We start from the raw sequence: 6252 nt of genomic DNA, 5'->3' as shown, positions 1-6252 counted from the left end.
CTGATGTTGGTGGTGTAATGGTGTGGGGGATGTTTTCTTGGCACACTTTAGGCCCCTTAGTGCCAATTAGGCATCGTTTAAATGTGGCATTTAAACGATGCCCAATCGGAACAAGAGATGGCCCGAACCTCCGATTTTAGGTTCGCGAACTTCCGCAAAAGTTCGGTTCTCGCAAACTTTCACGAACTGCAATAGACTTCAATGGGGAGGCGAACTTTGAAAACTAGAAACACTTATGCTGGCCAGAAAAGTGACGGAAAAAATGTTTTAAGTGGTCTAACACCTGCAGGGGGCATGGCGGAGTGGGATACACGCCAAAAGCCTACTAATTACTGAATCTGAGAGAGCCTAAGCGCTTTGAGTCCTATGGGAGAAACGCGCTATAGAAATGTTATTGTATTGTATTGTATTGTATTGTAAAAGTCCCAGGGAAAATTACAGATTTGACACACAGTAGCGTTTTAAGGGCAGAAATCACATTGCAATGCTAAATTGGAGGCATAAAGTGCTTTAAAACATCTTGCATGTGTATATGTTACGGCCAGAACCCGAAGTGTGGCCACTTCGCGTTCTGGCCAGCCACTTCAGGTTCTGGCTGGCCAATGTGCGAAGTGGCCGCAGCGCAGCGGCCAATGTTAGAAATGGAATGTTACGCCGTCTCACTGCGGCCAAATTGATGACAAGTTGCTTAATTTAATGAAATATAGCCGGCGGCAATGTAATAGATGAAGCCGCCGGCTTTCGCACTGCCTCTCTCCTCTCCCCGATCGCCCCCCCCCCTCGCCTCCCATACAATAAGTAGCAGCCGGCGGGGACACGCGTGTCCCGAGAGTCGTTCGTCGCGGCAGGGGAATCCTGCCGTTCCTGGAGAGCGGGTGCTGGCAGAAGCAGTGTCTGCAGCCTCCCCGCTCTGCTGCCCCTGCCGCGACGAACGACTCTCTCCGGCTGCATGTCCCCGGCTGCTACTTATTGTATGGGAGGCGGGGAGAGGAGGGAGGCGGGGGAGGAGAGAGGCAGTGCGAAAGCCGGCGGCTTCATCTATTTCATTGCCGCCGGCTATATTTCATTAAATTATGCAAGTTGTCATCAATTTGGCCGCAGCGAGACGGCGTAAACATTACATTTCTAACATTGGCCGCTGCGCTGCGGCCACTTCGCATATTGGCCGGCCAGAACCCGAAGTGGCCGGCCAGAACTAGAAGTGGCCACACTACGGGTTCTGGCCGTAACATATACATCAATCAGGTAGTGTAATTAGTGTACTGCTTCACACTGACAGACCAAACTCACTGTGAAACGCACCGGACACAGCTGTTTGTGTAGTGACGGCCGTGCTGGACTGGTGCGCACCATGGTGAGAGTGCAGGCATTGGCGGTTTTCAAGCCCATATGGTTGCCGGGCTGAGGTAGCTCAATGACAAAACAACAGTGACTGTCCAGCTGATTGAATTTGGTCTGTCCACAATGAAGCAACAACCTTTTTATCTTGGGTGTGCCCCCCAACACACTCATATAGCCGGCGGTCATTGCTTCATTGTGATATGCAAGCCCCTTCACCACGGCAAGGTAACGATCATGAAGGGGAACTGACACGTACATGCCTTTTGTTTTGTTGTTGCAGCCGCAGTGCATCCAGAAAAATTAGGCAGGCATGTACACGCACCAGTAAAAAATGTTATTGTTTTTAACTAGCTAGCAGCGGCCTTAAAAATTCAGGAATCCACCTGGAGTCCTGGACCCTGTTGGTGGTGGCGGAAAAGGCAGTCAAGCGGCCTGCAGGCAGAGATGCTGTCTGGGGACTGGGGACCGACTTAGTCTTGGGGCAGGCAGTCGCAGGCGTGCAGGCAGAGATTCTGTGTGCAGGGCCCTCCGGGATCCATGCCTCATTCATTTTGATAAAGGTGCAGTACTGAACACTTTTTTGACCTAGGCGACTTCTCTTCTCAGTGACAATGCCTCCAACTGCACTGAAGGTCCTTTCTGACAGGACGCTTGTGGCAGGGCAAGCCAGAAGTTGGATGGCAAATTGTGATATCTCTGACCACAGGTCAAGCCTGCGTACCCAGTAGTCCAGGGGTTCATCGCTGCTCAGAGTGTCTACATCCGCAGTTAAGGCCAGGTAGTCGGCTACATGCCGGTTGAGGCATTGGTGGAGGGTGGATCCAGAAGGGCTAAGGTGAGGTGTTGGACTAAAGAATGTCCGCATGTCCGACATCACCATGAGATCGCTAGAGCGTCCTGTCCTTGCCTGCGTGGACATGGGAAGAGGAGGAAGATTACTGGCAGTGGCACCTTTATTCCGTTGTGCTGTGACATCACCCTTAAACGCACTGTAAAGCATACTTGCCAGCTTGTGGTGCAAGTGCTGCATCCTTTCTGCCTTCTGGTGATTTGGTAACATCTTTGTGCTTATACCTCGGGTCTAGTAATGTTGCCACCCAGTAAAGGTCATTCCCCTTGAGTTTTTTTATATGGAGGTCCCTCAACAGGCTGGACAGCATGAAAGACACCATCTGCACAATTTTGGATGCTGACGTACTATTCATCTCCTCTTGCTCTTCCTCAGTGATGTCAGGTAAGTTCTCCTCCTCCCCCCAGCCATGAACAATACCACGGGAAAGGTGAGCAGCACAAGCCCCCTGCGACGCCTGCTGCGGTTGTTCTTCCACCTCCTCATAAAAAACACCTTCCTCATCTGACTCCTCTTCCCCACATGACTCTTCCTCCTCCTCCCCCCTCCTCTGTGCTGCCGCAGGTGTTGAGGAAACATCTGGTTCTGCTGTTGATTGTTCCCACAACTCTTCCTCCTGTTCCTGTTCACACTCCTCCACAGTTGATCCACTACTCTACACACGGCATGCCCCAGGAAGAAAGCATATGGGATCAAGTCGCTGATGGCGCCTTCACTACGACTCACCATGGGTTTCACCTCCTCAAATAGCTGCATGAGCCTGCAGGCATTTCGCATGAGTGTCCAGTACTTCGGCCAGAACAACCCCATCTCCCCAGAGCATGTCCTTTTACTGTAGTTATACAGATACTGGTTGACGGCTTTCTCCTGTTGTAGTAGGCGATCAAACATCAGGAGCCTTGAATTCCAGCGAGTCGGGCTATCGCAAATCAAGCACTTCAATGGTAAGTAGTTTCTCTGCTGAATATCGGCCAAGCATGCCATGGCCGTGTAGGACTGCCTGAAATGCCCACACACCTTCCTGTTTGTTCAGAGCAGCCAGGAGAGCTGCTCCAATGTGACTCTCGGCTTTGAGGCAAGACATGTCCAAGATGGCGTGATACCGTCGTACCTGTCATGCAGCATAGGCCCTGGGGAGCTGGGGCTGTGTAGCTGAAGAGGAGATCGCAGCACCAGTAGAGTAGCACTGCCATTCAACCAAGGAGGAGGAGGACGATGACAGTAAAGAGGATGTAGCAGGAGGAGTAGGAGGAGAAGGAGAGGGGGTGGCAGCAGGCCGGCCTGCAAGCCATGGAGGTGTCACGACTAGGTCCGCTGCACAGCCACGTACTCCCTGCTTGCCAGGGGTCCCCAAGTTGACCCAATGGGCTGTATAAGTAATGTACCTGCCCTGACCGTGCTTTGCAGACCAGGCATCCGTGGTCAGATGGATCTTTGACCCAACGCTTTGTGCCAGAGATGACACCACTTGCCTTTCAACTTCATGGTAAAGTTTGGGTGTTGCCTTTTTTTGAGAAATAATTGCGGCCTGGTATCTTCCACTGCGGTGTCCCAATCGCCACAAATTTTCGGAAGGCCTCAGAGTCCACCAGCTGGTATGGTAACAGCTGGCGAGCTAACAGTTCCACCAAGCCAGCTGTCAGACGCCGGGCAAGGGGGTGACTGGCAGACATTGGCTTCTTCCACTCAAATATTTCCTTCACGGACAGCTGGCTTCTGCAGTGGGCAGAGGAGCAGGAACCGCTCAAGGTCAGAAGTGGAGTGGAGGAGGGTGGCTGTGAAGGTGCAAGGGAGAAAGCGGCTGAATATAATGCACCTGAAGGAGGAAGAGTAGAAGGAGGGTGGTTTTGCTTTTGTGTGCTGCTTTTGCTCAGGTGGTCTTCTCATTGCAGTTTGTGCTTTTTCGTCATCTGCCTTCTTAAGGCAGTTGTCCCTACATGGGTCTTGGTCTTTCCACGGCTCAATTTTTGGTGGCAGAGAGTACAGATGGCATTGCTCTCATCTGAGGCAGACACACAAAATTTTTTTTTACACCACTGAGCCCTGGGATGATGGCACTATGGTGGCATCAGCAGCTGACGTTGAAGGGCATGTTGGCTGGCTGTCCATAGGTGGCGATACATGCTGCCGGACACTGCCACGAGCTGTTTCTGATGATGAGCTCCCCCTGCTTCTTTCACCAACTTGTCTACTCCTACTCCTCTCTGACTCCCCCTCTGAACTGTCCCCCTGGTCATCATGTCTATTAGGATCCCACGTGATATCCATGCCAGTATCATCATCATCGTCCTCATCTTACACAGCTTTGCTTGTATCAGACACCTCATAAACTGCACCAACAGCAGGTACTTCATCCTCCTCCTCACACCTTACGTCCATAGTGACGCCTAACTCAGACATATGAGGTGGTGTAACTTGCTTAGCGCCTTTATCTTGTTGTAACAATAATGGCTGTGAATCAGTTAATTCCCCACCACATAACTCCTGCGAAGTGTCAAATGAAGCGGATGTGGTGCTTGGAGTAGCGCTGGTGGCTGCGGAAGATGAGGTGTTCTGTGTTATGGGGGGGGGGGGAGAAGTGAAAGGTATGCACTGACTTGACTAATACAATGTGCAGTCACACAGGTGCAGTGAAAAGGTATGCAGGGACTGGTATCAACACAATGTGCAGCTGTCACACACACAGGTGCAGTGAACAGGTATGCACGGACTGGTATTACAAATGTGCAGCTGTCACACAGGTGCAGTGAACAGGTATGCAGTGACTGGTACATAAAACTGCATGCTGTCACATAGGTGCAGTGAGCAGGTATGCAGGGACTGGTATCAATACAATGTGCAGCTGTCACACACACAGGTGCAGTGAACAAGTATGCATGGACTGGTATTTCAAATGTGCAGCTGTCACACACACAGGTACCGTGAACAGGTATGCAGTGTCTGGTATATAAAATTGTGTGCTGTCACACAGGTGCAGTGAACAGGTATGCACGGACTGGTATCAATACAATGTGCAGCTGTCACACACACAGGTGCAGTGAACAGGTATGCACGGACTGGTATTACAAATGTGCAGCTGTCACACACACAGGTACCGTGAACAGGTATGCAGTGACTGGTACATAAAACTGTATGCTGTCACGCAGGTGCAGTGAACCAGTATGCACGGACTGGTATCAATACAATGTGCAGCTGTCACACACACAGGTGCAGTGAACAGATATGCACGGACTGGTATTACAAATGTGCAGCTGTCACACACACGGGTATCGTGAATAGGTATGCAGTGACTGGTATATAAAACTGCGTGCTGTCACACAGGTGCAGTGAACAGGTATGCATAGACTGGTATTACAAATGTGCAGCAGTCACACAGGTCAGGTGCAGTGAAAAGGTAGGCACTGAATGTGCTGGGCCTGGCACAGTATAGCAATTAGCAAGGGCCAGCTGCGACAGGCAGGGCTGTATATGCAAGTGTCAGTGGGCCACACACACACAAAAAAAAACAAACACATCACAAGGACATTAGCTTTCAAAAGAGCTGTTTTGGGGTGCTTTTTAGCAACAAATATAAGCAAGGAGCAAGCTAACAGACCTCCTAACTATTGCTTTCCCTATCTCTCCAATGCCTCTCCCTTCTCTCACTAATACTGCAGCACACAAAGGCCTTAATTCACTAAGCTTAACTCCTGTCTTTAATAACTCTTCTGAGCTGTTTTACAGTTATCACCATGGTGATATAATTGTAATAACTGTAAAACAGCTCTGAAGAGTTATTAAAGACAGGAGTTAAACTTAGTGAATTGAGGCCAAAGTGAGAACATGGCCGACGCTGCTGCCTTATATAATGGGGGGAGGGGGGATCCAGGAGGGAGTGCAGCCTGATTGGCTACCATGTGTCTGCTGACTGTGATGTAGAGGGTCAAAGTTTAACCCAATGATGTAGTATAGGGGCGGGTCGAACTCGCGAACGAGAAATGTTCGCGCAAATAAGTTTGCATGCCGAATCTTTCGGGCCATCTCTAATACCATGTAGAATCAAGGCAGTTCTGAAGGCGAAA

Source organism: Hyperolius riggenbachi, chromosome 12, assembly GCF_040937935.1.
Source record: "Hyperolius riggenbachi isolate aHypRig1 chromosome 12, aHypRig1.pri, whole genome shotgun sequence".
NCBI classification, from domain to species: Eukaryota; Metazoa; Chordata; class Amphibia; order Anura; family Hyperoliidae; genus Hyperolius; species Hyperolius riggenbachi.
The sequence above is the reverse complement of the archived record's forward strand: the minus strand, read 5'-3'. Positions refer to the sequence as shown.